General features: G+C 36.7%; 1 long non-coding RNA gene across 1 annotated transcript in view; it reads left to right on the top strand.

Moving 5' to 3' along the window:
• LOC108400265 (uncharacterized) overlaps window positions 1-27,562 on the top strand; it is a 1,191,208-nt gene that overhangs the window by 755,542 nt on the left and 408,104 nt on the right. The window contains exon 10 of the long non-coding RNA XR_012130102.1: window positions 21,659-21,721. This is a non-coding gene — a long non-coding RNA (uncharacterized lncRNA). The remainder of the gene's footprint in view (window positions 1-21,658; window positions 21,722-27,562) is intronic.

The following is a 27,562-nucleotide window of genomic DNA, read 5'->3' as shown; positions in this document are numbered from 1 at the left end:
CTTGTGAGAAGCAAATTACTTAGTCTTCTCAGCTGGACAGAAGGAAGGCCTAGCTATCAGTGAGCGAGAGCATGGGCAGGCCTAGGAAGAGAGGTCCCCTAGGATGGGGAAACAGAAGGCAGGGCTCCAAGGAGAAATTTAAGCTATTCTAAAATGGAAAGAGTTTGGGACTTCCTAAACTCTTAAATTCCCATTGTAGAAAAATCTCAATCTATTTTTTTTTCAAGCTTATATGGATGGGATGTCTTTTTCTAAACTTTGGAAACTCTGTTTTGTCTAACTTGGAATGTATCCAGATACTCTATAAAGTACAATGATTTGACATTAATCTTGAGTTACAATGTCAACTGGAGGCACACTGTTTAACTGGGCAACTTGTGAATTGATAACTTATGCTTTGGTGCATACAGTGTAATGGTTTCTCATCATTAAAAGCAGTCAGAAATTGTGTAAATTTACCCCCAAATAATATAATAATATGAAAATACTGAGAAGCCTGAGGTGCTCAAGAGGATTCACATAGTAATTGGTACATTTTTCTTTCAGATTGCCTTGAAATTTTGTCAGTGTTCCCAAAAGAAAAAAAGAAAAATATGCAGTGTGACTTGAGTAGTTTTGATTACATTTTTTCTGAGTAGTCCTTTCTGTAGAAGGAATGGAGTTCTCTTTACCATATGCACAGCCTTCAGTTGGGACTTAATTAAGGCAGTTAATGAGAAAATGGCCTACTTTGGGACATCAGCATGTCTGCTGTTTGATGTTCTGTATGTCACCTCTGTACCTTAAAAATGGCTTAAAAATATGTATTAATTCCTTCTGTACAAGTGACAGAGGGAATTGTGGGAGTGCTTTTTTGTGTGTCTGTCACAGCAGAGCTGTGAACATTACAGATTAAAGATAAAGCCATGGCCAAAGTATTCTGAGCCTTAGTTCAAAAGAATTGGGAATAGTTTGGAAGGAGGAAAAAATAAAGCCCACAGAATACACTGGCTGCTGCTTACACACATGACTGTCCACAAAGAAGATACATTAGAAAAGGGCCCTCCTGAGTAAACCCAAACTTAGCATTTCTCTTTTGTGTCTCCCAGAAACATAGTCAGGCTGGTTTAGGAGCCCAGGTAAGTTGAGAAATCTTCCAGAGTAGAAGGATTTTCTTTCTCCCCTTTCTTGGAGGGGCCAGAGATTGCTGAGAAACAATTTGTACTGCATGATGACCTTTATCTGTGAAGGTCAAATTGGAGCCTTGAAATTTGTAGGTCCTACTGGCCTATATGCTTCCATGTCAACAGATATTAAAACAAACTGTAATGCTCTGGCAGAGAGATATCAGCAACTTTCATGCTCAGAGTAAGATGGTACCTCCCTGTCCTATAGGAACCATCAGTAGGAGTCAAATAGGAATGCCAGAACCCCTGGCGAGATCTCTGACTTTCCTGCTGACAACACTCACCAGCTTCTGCCTCTGTGGGCCTTAGCACCTTCAGCACGTTCATCGTAGTGTTTATTCATGTTTTATGTCATAAGGAGCCCAAGTGCTCCAGGTCATCCTTCACCTTCTAAGTACTAATTTCCATTATTTCTGTATATTCCCTTCCCAATACTGAAACCCTTCTACTGTACTCCCTGGAATTTAAAGTCCATCATTTAAGATCCATGAAAATTCCCTGGATTGCCAAATCCTTTTTTTGACTGCTTCCCTACCATCTGGCTCTATGTGAAAACGGAATCTCCCTTGAAGATGATATTTCCCCTGGAGTTCTCCCAAGTAACAGATTTTTCTCCTCCTGAAACCCCTTATGGCTGGGCCCATAGGTGGGTTAGTGGTCCTCTTTACCTCTCATTCCCCTTTCAGACCAATCTTCTTCTTCTCAGCCTTTCCCCACCCCATCTTATTTCTTCTTGTAATGCACCCCACTAACCTTATTTGATGCTCTCACTGAACTCCTCAGTCATTTACCCTTATTTCTTAAAGATACATTGTCATTCTCTCCAAGATGACTATCTTAATTCTTGGTGATTTTGATATCTGCTGAGACATTTCTTCTAACACCCTGGTCTCTTAGGGGAGTTATTGCCTACTCTGTTTTAGCTACACTGGCCTTCTTTCTTTTCTTTAAACATGTCAAGCATGCTCCTACATCAGAGCCTCTGTCCTTGTAGTTTCTCCCTATTCCAGATACTTTCCTTCTGTTATCTACATACCTTCCTTCCCACCTCTATCAAAAAATGTCACCTTCTATTTATGACCTGTGCCCACTGACTAAAATTAATCACCATTACCACCACAAACAAAAAGGGACAAACTCTTTCCTGCTTTAGCTTTCTCTATGTGATAGGCTATACATTCTACTTATTTATTTGTTTATTGTCTGAATCCCTCTTGAAATGTAAACTCCTTGAAGTATTTTTTCATTGCTAAACACTCAGCATCTGTAATAGTGCCTGATGTATATTTAGTCACACAAATATATGCTGAATGAATAAACAGCCCAGTTACTCATAAAATAACAACCTAGGCTTGATGTATGGGTTTTGAGGCATAACATTCTTCCTGCACGATCACTTATTTGAAATCCCTACCGTGACAACACAGAACTCATGTGTGCCCACCTAGTGTCTTTCCATGAGCAGGCCTGGCAGTGGCTTACCACACAAATATCTGTGGAGAAAATAATTGAATGGGGGTCTGTATTAGTTTTTTAGGGCTGCCATCACAAAAACCACAAACTGAATGGCTTAAACAACAGAAATGTATTGCCTCATAGTTTTGAAAGCTGGAAGTCCAAGATTAATGTGACAGCTGGTTTGGTTTCTTCTGAGGGCTATGATCAAGAATCATTGTATACCTTTCCTCTAGTTCTACTGCTTTACTAGAATCTTCGTCATTCCTTGGTGCATATAGAGGCATCACACTGATCTTCTTTGTCTTGACAAGACATTCTCTCTATGTACTGTCTGTCTCCAAATTTCTCCTCTTTATAAGAAAACAGTTATATTGGTTTAGGGCTCATCCTAATGGTATAATTTTAACTTGATTACCTCTGTAAAGACCTTATCTTCAAATAAGGTCACTTCTGAGATACTGGGAGTTAGGACTTCAACATATGACTTTTGGGAAGATACAATTCAACCTTCACAGAGTTTTTATCCCTAATATGGAATAACATGCTACAGGGGTGATAGATGTTTGATGATATTGAAGGTCTCAGAGAGAGCAAGTAACTTAATGATAAAAAGGAATATTGAGTTTAGAATCCCTGTCTTGCCTGTAATTTCAAACATGTTATAATACTTTCTTAGAAAAAAGCCATGATATAATAATTAGGACATATAATAACTAGCAAAGAACTCAGGTCAAGATAGTACAGTCTCACGGATGTCACTTCAAAATTAATTCATCAGAGTGGAAGGAATTTATATACAGAAAAATTGATATATTTTAATCTGTTTTAACACAGTTCCAAAGAAGTATTGAGGGACAGAGCAATACCTGGCCAGGCTAACAGAAGTGAAGGCACCCAGGGGAGACCTCTGGAATGATGGGTAATAAATGGCATGCTCATTCACGCAAAGGCACAAACTTCAATTTCTTCAAACAAATCAAACATAGAACTTTTTTTTTTTCAAGGCTGCAAACATGGAACAGCTCCTGATACCTCTGAAGTGGTAGAGGAATGACTTCTTGGGATTGGGAGTATGTTTTAGCAAAAGCCTAAATGTACCAGTGAAAATATGTTCACATCATTCACATAAAATGATGTTCTTATAAGATGAACAGATTTCTGGGAGAAAGAATGAATTCTGATTTTTTTATGGTTAGATGAAAATGATCTTACATGTGTTGAGTTAGCATTAATAATGTGCCTCCTGTGTGTTGGATACAAGTTATCTTCAGATTAGTGGAACACAATTCATGACCTCAAACTGTTCAAATCTAATGAGATAGTCAAGAAAACTAATCCATTCAAAGACACTGAAATGAGTGACCTAAGTAGAGTATTTGAAAAGTATAAAGGAGAGCACCTTCCTTTCCTGAACGTGGAAGAATCAGGAAATACATCCAAAATGCTTGATTTAAGTTGAGTCACTGAGCAATGCTTACCTGGTAAAAGGAGGGTGGGCAGGGAGTTTCAGATGGCAGAAGAAGCAAAAGCAGAGCCACAGAGGTAGGATAGTAGGTACAGAGGGCTGAAAGTAATTCAATATGACTGGGATTTAGTTTTATATTTGACCTTTTATGTAATCATACTTGCAATTTAGAAAAAGTTTACCCTGGCATTGATATAGAAAATGAATTGGAGGGAAATGAAAAATTAATCAGGAGGATAAAGAGCAGAGTGATCCATTTTGCAACTATTTTGATAGGATATTGTCTAAAATGGCAGAAATAGAAAGGAAGACATGTGTGAGACTTGTATCAGATAGAATTAACAGAATGTAAAGAGGGTGAATTAAGTGAGAAATATGAAAAAGATGGTTCCCAAGGTTGTGGCTTAGGTTGTCATTGCGGATTTGCTGACTTTGGAGTGCCTTTGTTACACCCACATGAAGACATCTAACTACCTGTGGGTGGGTGGGTCTGAAACACTGAGTAGAGACCAAGGATGAAGATGCAGACTTGAGAGTTGTCTTCTTTAAAGATTGTTGTGGACTTCACCCAGGGTTGCAAAACCATCTACATTTCACATAAAAGGGGAGAAGGATCATAGCGTTTTTTTTCTTTTTAAAGACGGACAGTAAAAAGGTGAAGAAGAAGAACAGAATAACAACATTTTGGAATAGCCTGTTACCAGAGGGGAAGAATGTGTAATGACACTGAATGTCTCAGAGAAGGCAAGTAACAATGAAAATGCTCCCAGACATGGGCACACAGGAGGTCATTGAAAACCCTGGCAAGTGAAGTCTTTCTCAACAAATATCTTAAAGAATGTAGTCTATGTGCTGATATTTAATTAATATCTATAATAGTGAAATAATAAAAAGTCACTTTCTTCTCCCAGAGCTAATGTTCTAATATGGTTTAAGTAGAGACACAAGGAAACTTAAGTTACACATATATCTGGAAGAGAAGAAAACTTGTTGGGAATAAGTTTGTATTTTAGTTTTTGATTTTTGTACTTCTCTATTATGTTGTAGGTTATAAAGCAGTAGAGAAAGACAAAGGATGAGGGGAGATTGTGATATGAATTCATGAAGCTGCAGTAATGGAGTGTATGTGTGTCATCAGATATAAATAGAACTTTCAAGCTCTTTTTCTCTTCTATTCATTTTATATTCTTATTTTTTCTATCTTCTCACCCTTGGCTTTTGCTCTCCTCTAACAACTGCATTAGTACAAGAACATAGCTGGATTAGTGGGAACACAAAATAGGGTTGTAGATTGGGTAAAGCCAAGATTCCACTGTACATACAATGTAGATACAGAGGGTGGGGTCCAACTGGACCCTACAGCTGTTCAAATTTACATGTAATTTTTCATCTCCATGAATATAAGTGATCTTTATAATGTTTGGGACATTGTGAAAGGTGGTTAAAAAACAGATCTATAAGACACAGTGCTGCCCTGGAGATGCTCACAGACATTTATACTGTGATGATAGCAGTTTCCATTGAAAATATTTCCAATATTACATTTCTTTGAAAATGATAGCACATATCAAGCCAACTTAGATGTCTCTTTTAGGAACATGTCTCTTTTAGGGTTGTGAAGTCCCCTTTACCACTGTCCCACTGAGATATCCCTCATCCATTTTCTCCTTTCATCTATTTGATGCAGACTCAGATGCATAAACTCCACCTTCCTCTGGCTACTTGTTGGTTGCGCGGGTTGCCTTTTGTTTTAGTTTGAAAGTAGGAAAAGCATGTCTCAACTGGTTCTCTTTCTTCACCACCATATACTGAGGTTCTCACCTCCATTTCTATATTGAACTTCCAAGTCTTTATTGACAATAAAAGAAGACTGCTGAGAACAGAGCACCTTCTCTGCAATAGTAGACAATCTTACTTCAGGGATCTTACACCCCAAAATTCATTATTGTCATCTAAGTAAACTTTGTATTTTCCTAGAGAAAGAAGTAGAAGAAGGAAGTGGTAAGAACTCATGTTAAGTCAAAAAGGCGAATTAAAGGTAGGGTATCCCAGTTTTACCCAGATTACTTCAATGTGACTCTTACTATCCCAGCATAAGTTACAGTACACCCTTTTAGTCTCCAGTGTGTCCTACCCTGGACAACAAATTATATGGTAACACTAATTAAAGTCCTGTTCCAAGATCCAAAGAATTGCCAAGAGATTAAGTGAGGCTTTCAGAAATAGGGTGAAAAATAGTAGAATCTATTACTAATTAACATCTAATAAATGGAAGGAACAACTCTCTGCCCATTGTATAGTCACTCACAGTGTCCCAGCTGGTGAGGATATGCCTAGGGCTTTGAGTACAGGACTCTTCCGTGCTATGCTATGATCACCTGTAGATATCTGTGTATCAGTGCTGAAACTATAAATGGTTCTCAAACTTGGGTCCGTCACAAAGAGCACCACTGCTGCTGTTCCCCACACAATGGCAAGTTCCAGATGAGTGTACATGGCACCTTCCTGGTTTCATGCTGTGCAAGGAAGCTAAATAACTAGGCCATATCTTCCTCTTTCAAACAGTTTACACCTTGAATATGCTTTATCTCCAAGCAGTACTAAGAAACATTTTTCACACCCTCACCCCTGGATGATCCCCACTAAAGTGATGAGTAGATTCTGACAGTAAAGAATTAGTGACTTGTTACCCTATGGAATTTTGGCCCTAATTTCAGGATAAGAAAAGGAAATGTCTCAATCGTGTAGGCCAAGGTCCACGGAGGCTTCGAGGAAGTTCTGTGTGCACAGCTGGCTGAATTGTCTGAGCCTTCCAGACTTCCTGAACTGGGGGACTTCCCTTCGAACATCAGAAGCACTCTAGTAATAACGTTTCTTTCTTCTTGATGCTCTGCCATTAGGCCTCCACTCCTAATATGGAAAGAAAATAAAGCTCTTGCTGCCTTCTCTGGTTAACCACCTGCTGATGCCATGGATAGAATAGTATACTCGTGGGGAAGCTGTACTTCCAGTTTGGTAAGGCAGCTAATTTCCTCGTGTGTGAATCTGTGGTGGTTTCACACACCCAACTGAGAAACTTGCTGATTCCCACTCTACACTGAAATTAAACCATAAAATGAAACCATCCTCTAAACCATTAGATGCAAACAGTTCAGTGCTACAGTCTACATCCTCTTTCAAATCCGAACTTGCTCGAGGACACTACTCCCTTTAACGTTACCTTCCACAGATATGATTTTTTACTTCCCAGAATAATCAAGCCAACTAATCTCTTTGGAACTACTTTCGGAGTTTTTGAGGACTTCAAAGATTATAACATTTCTCCACTATCCACCACTCTGCTACCCAATACCACTGCTGATAGGTAAATTAGATCACATTCAGGATCTCAAAGAAGCTTGAGTTTACATTATTTCCTCTCATAAAATCACTAATCTGTCTAACTCCCCATAGAATTGATATACCATCCTTTGCTGACTCTCCACCCAAAACACTCTCATGGATAACTGTTCTGCTTTCTCCCTGGCTCTTGTCCACATTTCTCCTGAATACTAATTCTCTAGCAACAGATCATTTGAGAAAGGACTAACTTCCTAGTGGGATGATCAGGACATTCTCTGGTGGACCAAAAACTGACACAATGCCATGAACAGGGACTTACGTAAGAATCTCTAACAGGATACCATTTCCTTCAGGCTTCTCATGGCAGATGCACTGGTCCCTCTGCTGGAGTGGGAGGGCTGCATCCGGCTCCCATGTGGCTTGTGAAGATTAACAGTTCCTTTACCCCATAATCTTCCAGCATTTGGTGCACCGGTCTCCCAGGCTGTCTGAATGATCTATTTCCTTACTATACCTCTCCCTCTACAACCAAGGAAGCAGTCAGGAAAAGGGTCTTATTCCTGTACCTCCTCATTTAGGGCCTCATTCCCAATGCTCTTGCTCTGTTCAGATGTCCCTTATTTCTACCTTTTATGTTCTTTGTGTTCCTTACTCTGCTCAAGCATTCACTCTGATGTGTGTTTTTATGGTCTAATTGGATATCTGTTCTGACTTTACTTATGATTTTATTCTTATCATCTCTGAAACTCATATAAGGGCCAGCTTTGCCCCACCCCTGTGCCCACAGAAACAGTATCCAATATGTAAGGTCTACTTTGGTTTATATGTACAAATGATTTGCAGTAGGAAAAGTACTGGCTATTTGGTCAAGCTCTTGGTCAGGAATAGACATAAATTTTTTCTCATCTTTAGTTTCTAAATGTTCAGATCTCAAATATAAACACAAACATGTGAGCACATACACAAACAAACTTGGTGTTTCTCTAATACTTTCCTTCTACCTATCACTCTGGGATGTTAATTATATACATACCAGACTTGATTTCCCTTAGGGGCTCAGAGAAAACCCTCAAATAGAGCTTTAGTTGTCTATGGGGTCACATAGCATCTTAAAAAAATTAAGTATCTTTTTTAAACATGAAAAATTTTCCTTTTCGTCACCTACAAGGAGAATATTTCTTGATCATTAGCTTAAACACCCTTGAACATTTGCTTAAAATCCAGAAAAAAATGTTTTCTCGTTTTTTTCTTGTTACCTTCTTTCTTTATTCCACATTAAAAAATATAGTGAGTTGAACCACCATAAATATACTTTATCATCCCTGATGTAATAAACTAAAACCCCAGGACACAGTGTGAAATATGCCAAGTTTCATTTTTGACCTGCATGTCCTGTATCTGTTTTTAAGTATCGGTACTTTTATATTCTTTAAGCCTCTCTTCTTCAATCCAAACTATCTAAGCCAGTCTTTCCAAAATTCTAATGTGGGTATAAGTTACCTGGATATCTTATTGAAATAAAAATTCTGAATGACAAGGCTCAGGCTGGGGCTTGAAGTTCTGTATTTCTAATCAGCAATTAGGTGACACCTGATAATACTGTTGCAGACCATACTTTGAGCAGCAAGTGTTTAATCAACTTATCTGTATTGTGTAGTAAGACAAGAGTAGCATCTCTCTTCTCTCAGATGTTGGCATTTTTTCCAGGCCATAAAGCAGAAGACAAGTAAGAGATTCCCCCTGTGGAATTTCTGACAGCTGCTCTGGCCTTCTGGGAGTCTAGAGGCAATTACAAGTGGCAGCTCTGGGGCAGCTCCCTGAACTTCCTCTTCGTGTTTGTGACCAAAGTAGCAGACACTCTTGTGGGTTGGTTTTCCCGTGTTGTTCTGATATGGTGCCAATAAAATGCTTTTCTAAGCTCCAGAGTAGAATTGAAAAAAGGCATAATTAAGATATTCTAATCATAATACCCACTGCCGAGTTTGGACTATTTGGGGTCAGCTACCTTCCACTTAATTGTTAGGACATAGTCAATAAGTGACTTTGACTTTTCTGTGACATTGGAAACTTATATTCTTTGCAAAGTTTACATTTGATGCAAAGTACAAAAGCAATAGCTGCTGAGCCTTGTGAGAAGCATATACAAAATATACATTTCATATTCAATTGTTTTCTCATATCAAAACTGAAAGTTTTGCTAAAAGAAACACATTGGCCTAGGATGATGAGGCCTCGCCTTGAGCAATCCACTAAAACACCACAGCCAAAGGATCAGTGCTTGGTCCTATTTATTTCTCCACTACCTACCTATTCAGATCTATTCAGGTCCTTTAGGTTACACCAGTTTAACTTAAAATATTAACAGACTTAAATTCTGCTTTTAGTTTTTTTTTTCTGAAATAAAATCTGTCCTTGTTTATGTTGCATTTTATCACAGTTACACAGCAGCAATAGCATGATGCACACAGGCTTGAGTATCTCTCTCTCTTATCAGCCTCTCCAGGAAAAGGATGGCAGAATTAAGTTCCTAATTAAAGTTAGGAATCTGATTTCCATGCAGGACACTAAGAAATGAAAGACATGACTTACAAACAAGATTAAAAATGGAAATGGACTAGTTTCTGGGACTAAAATCTAGAAAATGTGATCTAGTGTCTGTGTTTTTCACACAGCACCACTCTGCATTGTGAAATTACCTGGCTCTTTTGGTGTGCTGGCTATTTCTTTGTAAGTGGGTGAATAAATTTATCATCTCAGTGTCATATGAGCTCACTGCTGGCACTGTTTCAAGAAATCTCATTATTTTTTGATGTTTATGATGGATTAAAGATGAGAATATTGCTGGCCTAAGGGCTTGTTAGCCTTGCCTGTCATATTTGTCAGCTACAAAGCAGCTCTGCTAAAGGGTTAGGAGGACGTTTGGGATAGTGGGCCATTAAAACTTGGTTCCATTACTTACACTCAGCTAGGCTGAGGAAATGGAGGGTAACAAGTGTGAGAAGGGCCCCATGGGATCCACTTTCTTTGTTACACTCCCGAAAAGGAAAAATCGACATGACAGCAGAAACAGCAAGAAGCTCTCTCTCAACATGAGATGGCCACATCTTGTCGTTTCTCACTGTGGGTGAAAAGTGCTTGTTTGAGTAACCTCACAGGCAACTCTGGGAATTCTGTGGCCAGGCAATATCCTGCATCATCAGCCCTGATTCTTACAGTGAGCTGACCTTGAATAGCTCTCTGGCCTCTTGGAGGCAGAAGAAGGCTGCCCGAAGTCTTCTGAGTCCTAAGAATAGAGACTATCATGGCACATATTGAGAATAACTGTGATCGGAAATATTTAAAATACTGTCAAGAATATTTTAAATGCTTAATGGCCTAGTGTAAAATGACCTTTACTACTGTAATTTTTAAGTAGCCATTATGTTCATAACTTTTCAGGAATGCCTTATGGTAAGTATGAATGAAGTAAAGCAACTGACGGCTACAATGTTATTGAAAAATTGATGATCTTATTCATGGTAATGGTTTCTGAGTTTCTTTCTTTCATGCTTATGTAGGAGGCTACCCAAAGATGTAGTTACCTTTGGGGATTTCTTTCCTTAAGACCAGAGTAATCACTGGTTACATCAAATACTCTCCTAGCTGATAGATACTGGTTAAAAGAAAACGCAAGCCCATTCCTGCTTTCATGAACCTTACAGTCTAGTATGATGGTTGACATTAAATAATCTTACACTTATTTTAAGTTGTATGTATATAATTTGTGGTGTTCAGATTATTTTACTGTATCTGAAGTCTATGATTTGCCAGAAATTGTGTTGGGAGTGCTGGGTGATACAGATATGAAAAAACAATCTTCTTGGCCTACATGATGCTTACAGTTTTGTGAGAGAGAAGGACATGTAGAGATTATTATACTATTTTGTAATACATTGTATTGTATGAAGTTAGGAATCTGTCCAGATTTAGCACCTTCTCTTCCCTCCCCTCCTTTTCCTTCTTTCTTTACTTCCATTTAATTATTCAGCTAGTCATTATGTCAATATCAGGAACTATGTGCTAAGTAAAGTCCAAATAGGATCAGTTGACTTCTTATTATATACCAGGCACAATGCAAATTACTTTACATGCTTAACTCAAGCTATTTTTAAAGTGGTACTGTTATTATTCTCATTTTATAGATATAGAAACTGGAACTCAAAGAGATTAAGTAATTTGTCCAAATAGTCAAGGGAAATACTGGCTTTTGAGCAAAAGTCTGTGTGATTTCATAGTGTGTGCTCCTATCCACTATACAATTACATAGGAAATCTGTGTTATACTGTGAGATTTTCAAGGAAAACACAACTTTTAGCTAAACTGAATAAAGGGAATTATTTCTAAAAAATGAAAATATTTACACAGACCCTTGAGTCAATTTTAATTCATTAACAATGTCCCAAAGTCAAGTAAATCACACTAAAAATGTATTTCTTAATAATATATTTTAATGCCTTAAATAATACTACAAAATAGTGTGTTTACATATATGTTTCTATATATGTATACACACAGGCACACAGTAGAAAAGATTTTAGTAAAAATATGTTTATTTTAAAAATCACATCCCTGAACTTACTGAGAGAATTACTGGTACCTACTAATTGTTTTGGCTATACCAAAAACAATGGTTATAAAAATGTAATTCTGAGGAAGTATGACTTTGGGCTGGTAGTGAGGGGCGTGTATTGGGGGAACATCCATAGTCCCCTCTGTGAACTCCACAAGCTCATCCAGGAGGGTAAGAGGGAGGCAAGATAAAACTTGTTAAAGATCGGAAGTACCTGCCTCCTTCCTTCACCTTCTTTGAGACAGCAAAGCAAAAAGGAAGGATTGTTTTTTCCATTATCTTGGTTACCATAGAGGTGGCATGATACCATACATTAGCTCTCTCTAAGTCAGACTTTCAGCTTAGCATAAATTGTATTTTATGCAACTGTGAAATATAATGATTTACAGCTTTTCCAGTGACATTTGAGGGAAACAAAGTTGGAAGTGAATGCATAAGCAATAGTCCCTTGTGTCCTGCTTCTGAGGGAGAAAGTCTGTACAGAGATAGATTGTGCTCTGCCTCAGGAAACCCACAGTCTAGAAGGACTGAGCTGTGAGTTGACCTCTGAGGACCAACAACTATGATGTGCCTAATGGAGTGTGGGATTGGCCACAATAATGAAGCCAGGTCACTCCTGTGTATTTAAGTGCTCAGAGACACCAAAACTAGGCCTGTTTCTCTACATGTAACATGGACTCTAGTTTAAAAAATAGCTCACTAATCCACTTGCCTGGCTGTGCACAGTCCATCCCCCGGCACAGGCCATTCACATCTACTCACTTCCACAGGCTCTTGGAGGTGAAGGAGAAGAACTGTCACTCAAGGGAAGAATTGGATGTCTAAACCCCTCAAGATAAGTAAACTAATGACCTCTGCTTTAAGGTCTTTTTGGTTCCTAGACAATTGTAAACAAACTTAAATTTGTATTCCTTACCCCTGTGGTGTCGTACATGAAACAATCTGATACCTCCAAATTTGATTTTATGCATCATGTTTTAAAAATATAATCCCATTACGCCAGACTTCAAATTAATTTCCTTGAAGCTTTGTTTTCTTCATAAACTCCTTACTTAAATCTATTCAATAACATATTCCATCTATATCCCTCATCCCTTACATATGAAACTACTGGCTACTGGAAAAGTCTGTGGTCTAGAAGATCAAGGAAAAAGTATTCAGTTTAAATTTCTGGAATTGTTTCCCATAATACTCCCATGAGTTCAAAATTTCTTGAATACAAGGACTATGTCTATTATTTCTTTTGAATTCCTCAGTGCAGTATCTAGTATGATGCCTTAAATATAAGAAGCCTTCATTAGTACTAGAAAAATTTGCCTTTTTAGTATTTGTTATTTGTATTTTCAAATCCACATTATTTTTAGGACACAAGTTACTTATTTAGCAGCAAAATATATTAGGAAATGAGGATCAATCATCCCGTAATTGAAAAAAATATATTTAAAAAATTTATCTTTGCTTTCTCTGAATTTTCAAAATTCACTTTTAGCTACTCATACTTTTCTAAGAAAAGGATAATGTCTCTATATTTGGTACTAATAGAGTTACTGAAGCTTGAAATTTTACACAACAGAAACACTGTCTTTATTCTCCCTTTTGACCGCTCTGCTAGTGTTTTTTAGTACACTCTAGTCATTCCACTCTTCAGGTTCCACAGATCTCTATCCCCTCAGGGGTGGTGCTTTCCCCCTGCTTTCTCTACCCCAGTGCTTTCTAACCTCAGAGTAAAGGACACCTGATTCCCTCTGTATATTTTCCATAAATTCCCTGTATTTTCCTCTAATAGGCATAACCTATCCTGCCATTTTATTAATTATCCATTGAAAACTGAAAACTCTTTAAAAACCTGACTTTTAAGTTTCTTAATTTGTTTTTATAAAACAAAGTAGAATTTAAATTAGATATTTAATAGATATTCTATTAATGTCTATACTATAGCATTATATATGTAAGAATATAATGGATAACTATATGCTAAAAAATTTCTTTTCAAGATAAAACAACTATATTTCTGAAAAATCTTAAATCAAGTAAAAATACAGAATTTATAGACAACTTCTAGCATTATCTGACCAGTTCCCCACCCCCACAAAAAAGAAGAAGAAGCAAGAGAAGAAAGAGCGTTTCCTTCCTCCACTTGCCCACTTCAATGAAAGTGGCAAAATTTTACAGTAACACAGAGGAGATCTGAGCCTAGGGTTATTCCCAATCTTACTTTTTTTAAATATAAGAATTAAAATGTTAAAAAGTGGAAGATGAAACAAGTATTTTGGTCTCATAAATTAATGTAATCAGAACAACTGTTTCATTTTTTGTGATGTTAATTTAAAACATCACCAGAATATTCAGTAATTATACTTACTGAAATTATATTACATGAAAGTTATTTATTTAAAAATATGAAAAGGGTGTTCTATAATAATTCCATCTTACTAATAATATCTATACTATGCTATCTAATATATATATATATGAATATAAATGAGCACAGTATGCATTTAATAAGCTTTGTAGAAATCTTGAATAGCAAAAGTAGGTGCTGAGCTCCTAATTTAAAGGCAAAGATAAATAACTACTTTTCATTAAACTGGGGATTTGGTTATTTTTTAATAATTGAACAGATGAATAAATGAATGTATGAATGAAGAACTGAGACATTTTCTCTCTCTTTTGGGCTTTTCAAATAAGTTCTACACATAAGTTACATGTGCAGTGTAGCATGTAAACCCTTAAAGCTCTTATTCACTTTTTGTATTTTATGGCCAAAAGCTGTTATTTTATTTATGACATCTCAAAAGCACTATAAAAACTATGTGAATTAACTCACTCAGTTGTCTGCAGTTCTTCTCTAAACTCATTGATTAAGAGCCAAGTGGTAATTTATACCAGTGTATCAGGATAGGATCATTTTGTTTCTTGTTTTGTGGTTGTAATAGCTCTGTAATTACTCATAAGGCTCCAGCATGTAAACATTTATAAATTATCATTCTTCCACTCTAATATTTATACTTGAGTAGTAGTGACAGGCAGATTCTTTTTCTTTCATTTCCAAATGTTGTCATATTTTAATTATATTAGTAATAGACTGAGACACTAAAATACCACATAAAATACATAAACTTCACAAATGGCAGTAGCCCAAATAACCCTGCTATGAGGGGAACATTACAACAAATCTGAAAGGAAAGAAACAAATTTTAAATAGGATTTACAGATTTTACTTCAAGTTGTCTCAGTGAATAATGAGGGTAATAAAGTGACCATTAATATACTCAGTAAATTTTCATCAATCACTTCTTAAAGTGTCTGTAACTATAAATCAGTAGCTTATTTCTGATAGCAAATTGTTGTTTGAAGGATTGAGTCTACAATGATAGCATTTTAAAGCTGACACAATAGCAAGTTACTCTATAGAGAAGATATGAATCATGCAGTCATGTGTCTTGTGTGCAGACAGTACCGATGGAGTTGGGGATATGGGGCTTATGGGGGTGACTGATTCAGCAAAGGAAGCTTCTGTATCTGGACAAATTATAACCTAGGTCATGTGAAAAACTTACAGTGGCATCTTACTAAAACTAAATCTTCAAAGATGTCACAAAAGAAGGGAAAGGTATCTGAAAATCAAAGAAAGAGCTTATAAATGATATAAAGAGTGGAACTGTATAGTGCATTCTCCCCAAAATATTATAATACACCCTGACATATGACCTTAAAGTCTTAGTTAAGAATTCATTTATTGATCACTAATAGCAAATGCAAGTTTACTAAGGGCAAGTCATTCAAAATCACTTTCTCTGTTGTTGAGTTTGTCTCAGTTGAGAGAAAAGCAGAACTTGATTAGAAGGTTCATTTAAATATTTGGAATCAGGAAATCTGGGGAGAGAAGACAAACTTACTTCTAAGGAACTGCTGAGTAGAATCAAGTAAGACACTTTTCTCAATAAAGATTAGATGTTGGTGTTCTCTCAGAAAATGAAGGATTCCATGAAGTTATCTTTGAGATTGGAAGTCACTCTTGAAAGAATTCTAGGTTTGCAATGCAGATTTGAAAAAAGAAAAACATTTTTATTTGACATATAGATAGAGCAAATTACAAATGCTGTTCAGTTCAATTAAGATCAAAATTCTGGAAATTAGTCCATGAAGTCCTATTTCTGATGAGATTTAACTAATTTTCTTTATTCCCCCACTAAATATTTACACATTTCAATAAGTTTAAATCAAGTGTTCATTAATGTTTTAAATGAAATTTTTAGTTCAAGTTAAAGATCATTTTAGATGTCACATTGATTGTATAAACTGCATCATCTGTAAAAATTTCAGAATTATTTTTGCTGCTTTCTAACCTATTCTGATAACTACAGTAGCAGGAAATGATCAAGAAGTGCTCTAACAAAGATCATAAAAGCACAGAAGAGTTTGATTACTGGCTGGAAAATGTGCAGAAAAATATGCTTCAAAATAAAGCAAATAAAGCAAAACATTTATACAAACCAGCCCTAATTTTATCTGTATCAGAAACATATGAAAGTGTCATCATTTTGATCTTTATTTGCTTAAGTTTCACTAAACAAAATATATGAGCATCAGTAATTTTTTCAGAAGCATTTTTATTTCAGAAAAGCATAACTGTAAAAGGACAGGATAAATGCACAATGATCAAAGCCATGCTGATTACATTTAAATACATTTGTTATTCTCTCATAAATAAGCACAATGAGGAAACTATACACAAAACAGGCTTTTTAAAAATAAGGATATTTATCCCATTGACTCAAATTCATCAGCTTCTAAAAGCAATGAAAATATTAGACAGTAACCAAATTTAATCTGAAGCTTATATCTCTAGACTTTGTTAAAGCATATAAATCCAATCATTCATCACCACATGTGCATATCACTACTCACTGCTCAGGCCACAGTTAAAATGCAGGATATGAGTAGGGCTGAGTTCACACTTGATTTATAAGAGCTTGGAAATGTCCAGGGAGTAAGCCTTGGATTTTCTTAGCATTTCTGTCTGCTGTGGTCAGGAGGGATAGAACACCTCACCTCTTCTTTTCCTCTGATTTAAACTGAGCATTTGAGAGAATACAGAGCAGCTTGAATCAGCTATTAGGAGGAAAGCTAGAACCTTTCTCTGTAGAGTGCAAAAACTGCATAGTGGCTATACTAAAGGATCATAGCCCCTTAAATGTCCCCTTAAAGACCAGGTAGCCTCATCTTCACGGAAAACCTCTCAAGAGGTAACATGCACTGCTCGAAGTCTTTTCACTCTCTTATAACACATGAATGTGACGAGCAAAGAGAAGAAATGGAACATGACAGAAAGTGAGATTTTATCATCAGTAAGGAAGGAGCAATCACTTGAAGAACTTTACTCTCTCCTACCATACCTGTAGTGACACTATTTGATTATTTCCCATCTTTCTAATCAGTCCCTGTCGTTACCTCTTCTCCTGATGATTATTGTTTATTGTTAGTGTTTTCCAGTGTCTGTCGTGTATGGCTTCTTGTTTCATCTGACTTTCTTAATAAAATATCGGTTACATGTTCTTTCCCTGTCTCTCATCCCTCCCTAAATCCTGACATCCTTCGCCTTTGCCTTCTATCATCCATAGTGCATCATTAGCAAACCCCTCAATCACTCCTCGGACATTCAACCCACTCTCTTGGTCTATAGAAGTGTCTCAACTCTAAGGATACTGCTTCCCCACAGATCACCCAAAAAGTAATCCATTTTCCCTCAGATGACTGGGCCTGGGGGCGAAGTATTTCCTCATTTCGACTTTTACAACCTTCTTTTTCTCCTTTCACTAGAAATCCTTAGATCATAAAAGTATATCACCTGTGCTCTCCTGATTTCAATGTCATACCCCTCCTTTCTGGGGAATACTACTGTCACCATTGTCAGTGAATTTAATATACAAGTAGGTTAGCCTCCAGCATGCTGGCCTCTCAATGAGTTGAACTTATCTACTCCAATGATCTTGTCTGCCTCACTAATTCATCTACTGCCTCCTACAGTCATATTCTAAACTTTATTACCACTACCCATACCTTTCAGAAATTCAATTCCCACATATTCCCATCTATGGCCATCCCTCCTATCTATCCAGGTCACTCACTCTTAATACTTTTTTTACCCTCCTTCAGTAGTTGAAATTCTATTGTCAATCATACTTAATCTCTTGTATACACATTCCCCTTGCCCATCTCTCCTTTCATGGCACTCTCTTGGAAAAACTAAAATCCTGGTTAAATAAGTCTTTCTATCTATTTCACACCTGTATCTGTGCAGCTGAATAGCACTAAGAAAAACTCAGAAATATATTAACTCTTCTCCCGTTAATGTTGTGGCCACAAATACAAAGTTGTCTCTTACTGCTGCCTTGTAATCATACTCCACTTCACGAGTCCATTGCCCCACTTTCTTAGACAACTATTTCACACCTCTTTTCTGTTTAAACCTCCGATATCCCCTCTCCCAACTTCACATTTACCAATGATTCAGTTTTGAACTTAACCAAGAAAACTGAAGCAGACAGAAGGCAGCTTCAGTAGACCCTTCTCAACACATTCACTCACCTTTCAGCATCTGAATCCACATGTCTGCCTTACTGCATATTACACAGAAGAATATCCATGATTCCCTTTAAAACTGGTCCCAGGACTGTTATATTAGGTCCCACTCATCTAGAACATCATTCTGGCATTTCCCTGCTCACTTCTACATCATCAACATTATGCTGTTTACTGGCTCATTTCATCAATCTATAAATGTTCTCCCTTATACCTTAAAAGAAAAAAATCCTCTTGACACCTGTTTCCAACTAGTACCCCATTTTTATGAAAATCCTTTTCAGTAAAACCCCTCAGAGGATTAGTTAATATTTTCTAATTCCTGCCCTTGCTTCTCTCCTAGCCTCACTATGGAGAGGATTTTCCCTCCGACTTTACAAAAAACACTGCTGTCAAGTTCACCAATCCCTCCATGTTGTAAAATCAAATGCTAAGTATCTGAATCTTATTTTACTTGACCCATCAGCAGTTGGTCACTTTTATCACAGTTGGTCACTTTTTCCACTTTAATATACTTTCTTCCATTGGGCTTTAGGACATCGCAGACTATTGATTTTCTCCTAACACACTACTGATTTCTTCTCAGTCTCCTCTGCTGGCTCTGTGTCTTCTCCCTGATCTCTAAATATTATGACGCCATAGGATTAGCTCCTGGATCCTCTTGCTTCTGTATCTGCATTCATTTCTTCGGTTTCTCATCCAGCCTCAAGGTATTGTATCTCTTGAAATGTAATTACATATATATGATTATATATAATTTTATCCAACCCATACATCCCAAATTCAGATCCACATACCCGACTGTTTGCTGCATATCTCCACGTGAATGTCTGGTTAGCACTGAAAACCCAATGTAGCCCAAACTGAACACTTAGTCTAGACATCTGTACCTCAATCTTCCAGTCACTGAGGTTGAAATCATTGTAGCCATCCTTCACTCCTTTTAACCTCTCACATCCAAAAAAAGCTTGGTGGCTGACTCTTTGAAACATCCAGAAGCTGATGATCACTCATCCCTCAACTGCTGCCACCATAAAGCAAGTTATTAAATACTCTTGCTTGGATTACTAGTCATCAGTAACTGTCTTTTTCATCCTTACCTTTTACTGTTTATTCAGTATGAACATTTTTAAATTTGCCATGATATAGTCCTGCTCAAATCCCTGGAATAGTTCCCTATTTCTATCTGAGTACAAGTCAAGATTCTTATGGTTCCTACAGCTCTATACCTTCTACCTGCTGCTCCTGCCCAACCAACTCCACTGCACACACACAGGTATACTCTCTGAATTCATCTACTACTTTCATCCTCTTTCTCTCTTCCAGACACATAGGCCTCTTTTCTCCTCTTTTTCCTCCCATAGTATTTATCACCTTTAATATGCTTATTCACTTAATTGAGGCAGAACCTAAGTCAAGAAATCTGGGGACTTTTTGGGGAGGGAAGAAGGAGGTGGCTAGGGAAGGAGGAGAGTCAATAAGGGATGCATTATCCACCAAGGTACCACTGTGAGCTGCTAGAGTCAATCCTACTAGAGACGCGGAGAGATCGTATAAAACATATACACAAGAACTGTCAAGGAGCTGGGACATGTTCTCACCAACTCCTGCACGTTAGTGTTTGATAGCTACTCCTGGTGGACCACAAGAGAGTCCTCAGAAAAGAAGTACAAATAGTTGGAAGTTGGGGAGACAGTCATGGGAATATCAGTGCTAAAGGGTTATGGAAAGGACACTAATGGAGTTTTATATGTTTTGGCATATTGTCTGCACCCCTCAAATAAAATATAGATTCCAAAGAGCATTAATATTCCTCTGTTTAGTTCATAGATATATCCCAATCCCCTATAACAGTCTATGATACACATGAGGTGCTCAGTAAAAATTTGTCAAATGAATGAATTTGGTAATGAAATGACCTTCCTATGTATGATGACCTCCTAGTCTATTTCTCTAACCCTTCTTTGATATCCACATCAGTATTTCCAAAAGCATCCTGGCTCTGTCCATGTGCAAATCCTACAGGCATTTCAAATACCACCACTATCAACCTCAGACTTGGTTTCTCTGTCACCATCTCCCCTATTCTTAAGAACAAGGGTCATGGTGTGAGTTGAGCTTCTAATAAGTTTTACCACTGAGCTATTTCTTGAATCTGTTTTCTCCTTTCTATCTCCATGGCAAGTATTTTAGATCAGACCTTGGCAATGTCTTTTATGGAATATCACAATAAGCTCTGAAATACCCTGGATAAAAACTTTGCTTGTTAATTTTACTCCTTCAGCCTTATCTAGTACAATATTTATATAGTAAAATGATATTTACAAAGCAAAAATGTAATTGTGTCACTTCATTTTCTTGCTTAAAATTTTTCCATGTCTCTTAGTCATTTAGAGAATGTATTTTAAATTCATTATTGGGCATGCAAGACCTTTCCTTTTTGACCACAACCTCTCTCTCTCACCAAGTCCCCAATTTAATCATTTATCATTTTATTTAACTAATATGTGCTAGAGGCACTACTATGTGCCATATTCTGTTCTAAGTACTATTATTTAAGAGCAGCTTCCTTTTCTCGAGCCGGCCCAATAACATTTTATATATATAAAATATTACTTACATATATAAAATTATTAGTAGTCATATATATGACTAATCAAAAGGTTTGTACTATTCTTTATTCATAATAAGGAAAAGTATTATATTTTAACTATGCTGTTGTGATTGAAAGAAATCACACTATTTTTAGCCCCCCTTATCTTCTAAGTACAGAAATGTTTGGTCATGATGAGTCTTGATCAGAACACCATTACTTCACTTGAAATATATTTGATGATTAGATCCCTCTCAATGCTCCAATAATATCAACATAGCAACTAAGCATTAAATGTTCCATTTGTTGAAATGTGTGTAGTTCATCTTTGTGAAATCATAGATATAATTTGATTAAAAACCATCAAAGTAATAATTTTCTAATTCTTCACCCATGAAAGAGAAAGATAGTAATTTTGTGTTTTTTTGTTGTTTTTTTAGCAGGGGAGGCAGCGTTGCTTCAAGCCTATAAAGAGTAATTTGATCAAGGACTTCTCAAAACAAGTAAGCAGTTTAAAAAAGACCTGTATCCTTCTTACAGAGCTAAACTTTTAATATGAATGATAGAAATAACAAGCAAATACATATATAACTGCACAGAATAATTCTGAGAAAAATGGAGAGAGGCCTAATTAGATAGGTTGTTTAGAGAAGGCCTCTCTGAGGAAGTTTGGTCTGAGACTTCCTGAGGGAGTCAGCCTAGAGAACTAACAGGCAAGCCTCCAAGTCAGAGGAAACAGAAGACTCAGAGGCACTTAGCTGCCACAGTGCTTTTATGTTCAAGACTCAGAAAGCTTCTGTAGATGGAGCACAATAGGTCAGGGAAGAGGGGAATAAAATAAATTTGCAAACAAAGATGGAGACTGGCTAAGGGAAAAGTAGAAATCCTTGGTAAAGAGTCCTCATTTTATTCTTGGTGCTCTGGGAAGTCTTCAAAAACATTCCTAATAGGGAATTATTTAAGTCAGATATTTAAGCAATATTATTCTGACTTAGGTGTAAGAATGTATTGTGAAAAGAATAATGAAAGCAAAGAGACAGACCACTGTGAGATGTGTCAGGATTATTTACAGGTGTGTCAGATGTTCATCTAGATATTCATATCTGGAGTTACAGGCTATATTAGCTTAGGCTGCCATAACAAAATGCCATAGACTGAGTGGCTTCAACCCAAGAAATGTATTTGATTGCAGTTCTGGAGGCTAGGAGGTCCACAAGGTGCAAAGAAGGTAGGTTTTCTTCTGCGGCCTCTTCTCAGGGCCACTATCTGACTGTGTGCTCTCAGGACCTCTCTGTGTGGACAAAGACAGAGAGAATGAGTTCTCTGGTATCTCTTCGTATAAGGATGCTTAATCCCATAGGACTGGGTCCAGGCTCATGAGCTCATCTAACCCTAATTACCTCTTAAGTTTCCATCTGCAAATACTATCATACTGGAGATGACAGCTTCAACATATGATTTTGGGTCGGGGGTGATGGCAAAGGTGATGCAATTCAGTCCATAACACAGGTCTGGCTGATCATGTGAAATTAAGGAATTTTTAAGAAGAAAATCCAGAACATAGGATGTATGAGGTTACCAAGGGTAATAACACAAGGGCTTTCATTTTTATATCTTCATGATTTTTATATGCTTCGCTCTTCCTTAGAACTTGAATCTGCTTTCTGCTGGCTACCATTAAAGATACTCTGATCATTTATTCAGTACTACCCATGCCAGGCACTTTACATCCTTTAGCTATAATCACAGCTTTGCCAGGTAGGTATTACTTTCTTTATGCCACAGGTGAAGACACTGAAGCCTAGAAAGTGTCAATAATTTGACCAAGGTCCCATAACAAGAATTGTATCTTTGGTCTATGTAACTCTAAATTCCTCACTTTCACCTATCCTGCTTGGCTCCCTAAACCAATGCCACAAGCCCTAAACCTTCTTTTGATAAATTTTACTCACAATCCTTTTCTCAAGATTTTGCTACTCATTTGTATTTATAGAACATTTTTCTCAATTATAATAGATTTCTCATTGTATTGTAACTAACCTTGAGCATCACCATCCATATCATGTATTTTTGTACCACTCCCACCAGGGTGGAAGCAGGCATGCGGTAAATGGTTATTGAAATAAACACCCCAAAAAGAGGTAATTTTAACATTTGTATATGAATTTTTATAAAACTAACTTCTCTTTGCAATATTCTGATTTGATTTCAATGCATTTACTCTTTACAGACTCTTCTAGAATTTTAAATTATTATAATTTTAAGAATTTAACAAACTCTTTCCTCTGAGATTTGACTGTAGAATAGGGATTTCTCTAAGTGTCCAGAATTTACCAAAATGTAACGGATATGATAGTAACAACCCCAGGGATATGATTTAGTGCTTTTTTTTTTCCATTTCATCATCTGTAAAATAGAGAAAACAGTATCTATCCCCAAAGAATTTGTTAAATTTCTTGGATTGCATGTTAAACATTCTCATCCAAGGGGGAGTAATTACTATTAAAAACCTCAAAAATAAGTAAGTGTTAATGGACTCTTTTTTATGTCTTATGCATTTCTGTTAATACACATACATATCAGTTCAATCACTAAAACTGAAAAGAAAGTATCCTGTTTTCAAATTTCTTAATTTATGTATAAAGCTGATTTTTAGCTTTGAAAAAAAGAATGTGCAGAGCTCCCCAAAAAACCGAGTGCCAAACAAATATTGCTTGGATATGCTCACTTAAATGAGACTGTGGTATGGAATGTGGTCTGTGTACCTGTGAGGGGGTGGGCGTACTTGCATCTTTCCAATGGCTCTTGGATTTCATTTTTCATCTATTAGCCCTAAATACCTTACAGAGTTAGTCTTTTCCCTTTTGGGGTTACACACTAATAAAACTACAACTATTTTTTGATTGATTGGTATTTTAGGCGATGACTCTATACATATGGTGATGAAAATCTCTCCCTCCCCCATTTCTGTAGAAAGCCAACAATTCACTTGCCTTCCAGGTTCTGATTCTAGTACAGAGTTGCCAATCAGGGCCAGGAACTTTAATATAAATCCCAAGGTCAAGGTCATAGTTATATCCCCACATTGCCCCTCCTGTATCTATGCAGATACTGTGTGTCAGGATGTCACTTACTATCATATCAGTACAAACTGCTCCCCTTTGTCAGGGCTAGTAAATGATGTCATATTTGCATTAATCATAATGTATAATAACCTTTTTTCCTCTTAGTTTATAGTAAACTGTATCTCTTTTGTAATTTAAGGGGAGTTGGAGAATTCAAACTATAGGCGTTTGTGGAGACATATATACAGATGTATATATTTCTCTAGCTATTTTAAAATATGCATATACATACTATATACTTTCTGGAAAAATTAGTAAATGTCTGCTTTGAGTTTGCCTCAGTAGTCAAAGTTCATGATTCTCTTGTATCTGAAAAATAATATGTATTCTTGAAATTGCTTCCTTTATTGTCTCATGATATAAATAATATAAACAATACCTTTCTCTACTTTTTCCAGTTTCAATCAAGATCAAAGAATTTCCACTTTCTCTTTCACTCTCCAATCTGTCCCCATCGATCTTTTCCTTTTAGTATGGGAAATATGTTCAAATAACATTCTGTTTCAAAGAACTAACCTTAAAAGAAGTGGCACTGTGTTTTTATATACCTCAAATGTGATTAAACCCACCAGGCAAACCTGTCAATTCTCAATTAGCTCCCAGCAGCACAGGATCTTGCAGTACATGCATGTGCTGAAAAGGACACATCATGTTTCTGGTCATATTCCTGGGTGCTGCCAGTCCTTTGAATTACAAAGTGTTTTCTTTATCCTGCTTTTTTTTTCTTCTAGTTAAGTCATATTGCTGGCATATGAGCACATAGTAAAAAATTTTCAGTTAAAGAGAATGTTTTACTTCTATTGTATGCTCGTGCTGAGACCTGTAAGTAAAACAGAAGTGTGAGTCTGTTTCACTACAGAGACCAGTTTGTGTTCTCTTAGCAAAATGACCCAAATGACACTGGGAAGCATTAGGCATGTAGACAGGTGAAAATGGAAGTACATTCAGACTTTTGGACAATTACACCCAATTTGTGTGACAGTATTCCTCTTCCTAGCATTTCTCTTCTAAAGTCAATTACTGAGTAAAAACTTTTTTTAAAAAGCTATTTTAATGCTCGTCCAGCCCCACCTAAGGTGGAGAAAGGCAAGTGGAAAATAAATGGATCTTAGATACTCTTGCCTTATTGACAATACTTACTTTGAAAGGATGCTTTCACCATCTCTGTGGAGCTGCTGTCTGTGGGTCCCAGGTGTTGTTGATATTTCAATTAATAAAGACACCTCAAGGCACAAGAAGATATTCTGAATATGGTTAGTAAATGTCCATTGCTTTCCTGGGTAGACAGTGTATAGAAAGTTAATTTAGAAATGCACTAAAATGAGCTCTAAAGCACTTTGCAGTTCTGAAATTCTATTATGAGGAAACAATTAAACAGAGCAAGTTTCCAATGTGTGTACCTGCTCTTCTTATCTTAGGAGAATGGAATGACAATATATCCCAAAAGAGACAGATTAACAAACAGACAAGTTGGAGGTGGTATTGGCCTAATGTTTTGAAGGTTTTGCCTCACAAATTTGGCTGTTAAAAACACAGCTGGCATATAAAGGAGTTTTATATGAGTATGTGTTTTCAAATTCAGGTTTGGTTTATGTGCACTACATGAAATCATTTCAGATTTGTATATGCAGGATTGTACATGGAGTATATACAAAGATGTGATATCCCAGGGGTAACATTTATTTTGTTATTTGCAAGAGCTATTCCAATATTACTAAACTATAAAGCACCTGGAACTGTAGGTTGAAAAAATGCTTCATATTTTAATAGCTGAGACAAAAACTATTTATCTTTTTTGTATGTGTGAACTGAACCTAGCGCCTGAGGTACAATTCCCAGACACAGGTGGACCCTATCCTGTCCCTGCCTGTCCCATTATGAAGTCTAGCATGCAAAGTAGATCGAAGTAACAAATGCTTATTGCTATTTGATGAGCTGCTCATTTCATTATTTGCCTGGAATCAAAAGTGACTAAAGCAAAACCCCAGGCCACAAGGATTTATTAAAGTGAAACTCTGTCTCTCATTGATATTGCAATTTGTGGGGCTGGATATTTCTGAATAGTGAACCAGTTACAGGGGAAATGACTTAAGTGGAAAGCACTGAACAGTAAGATCAGTCATTTTCCTAACCTTTAATACAAACTTAGGTCAATGAAATGGCTGACTACCAGACAGCTGGGAAGGAGAACTGCTTTGTTGTATGGTTGCTCTGAAAAACAGTGTTAATGGACTATCCACAGAAATGTTTGCAAGCTGGACATCTTGAGAGCTTTGCCACTTATGACCTTTCCCTGTGCCCATTATAGACAGTGAGGAATGTCAGGATGCACTGAGGGCAATTTTCTAGAGAAAAGTCAGAAGGACTTGATAGGAAAGAGAGTTGACCTTTTATATAGCACCATTCCCTTGTCAGTGTTTCATAAATACAGATATACCAACCTGCTGACCTTCCTTCAGATACTCTGATTTAGAAAAAATAAAATAAAATAATTATCACTTTTAATTTCAGGTCACAGTTCTCAATCCTTTGTGAGGGTTAGTTCATACCAAACCGTTCATTAAGATCATTTGTATCACCCTAACATAGTCATATATATTTCAAAAGAGAAAAGAAGAAAACAAAGAAGCCATCTGTTTCTACCAGTTGTGTGTTTGCATACCTTCTACCTGGGAATTTATTCACCATGACAGATGATCACAGAGTCACACTTGGGTGTTAATTTCTCTGTTCTGGTTGCTCCAGCTGTTATTTTCTAAGAGGGTAGAAAATCTCTCAGAAACAAGTGCTATGGAGACATGTTCTCTCATCTGCAGTACATAAAAATGTGTTTACATCTTGCTATTACGTGTGCTGTTTTACTGTCTCTCTTGTAAATTCCCCTAAAAGAAATAGTTTTCTATGTTTCATTTACTCTATTGCAATCTCTAACTCACTGCGGCAGATAATATTAGATTGACAATTATAATGCAGACAGATCATTCAGACAAATATGGTGTGGATTTGAAACATTCAAACTTTGTTTCTATCCCACTACAAGCTTAAATATATTAGGTGAATTATATCTTTGTATACATACGTATTATTTTGACATCAATGCTATAAATTTTCTTTTGCTTATATCATGTTTCCAATGAATTAGTAAGGTTAATAAGGCCCACAAATAAGATTCTTGGTCTTAGTTCACTGTGAGGTGCAGGCAGTCCTCAATTAGGGCCA

This window comes from Manis javanica, chromosome 1 (genome assembly GCF_040802235.1).
Source record: "Manis javanica isolate MJ-LG chromosome 1, MJ_LKY, whole genome shotgun sequence".
In the NCBI taxonomy this organism is placed as follows: domain Eukaryota; kingdom Metazoa; phylum Chordata; class Mammalia; order Pholidota; family Manidae; genus Manis; species Manis javanica.
This window is presented reverse-complemented; position numbering and strand designations above follow the sequence as displayed.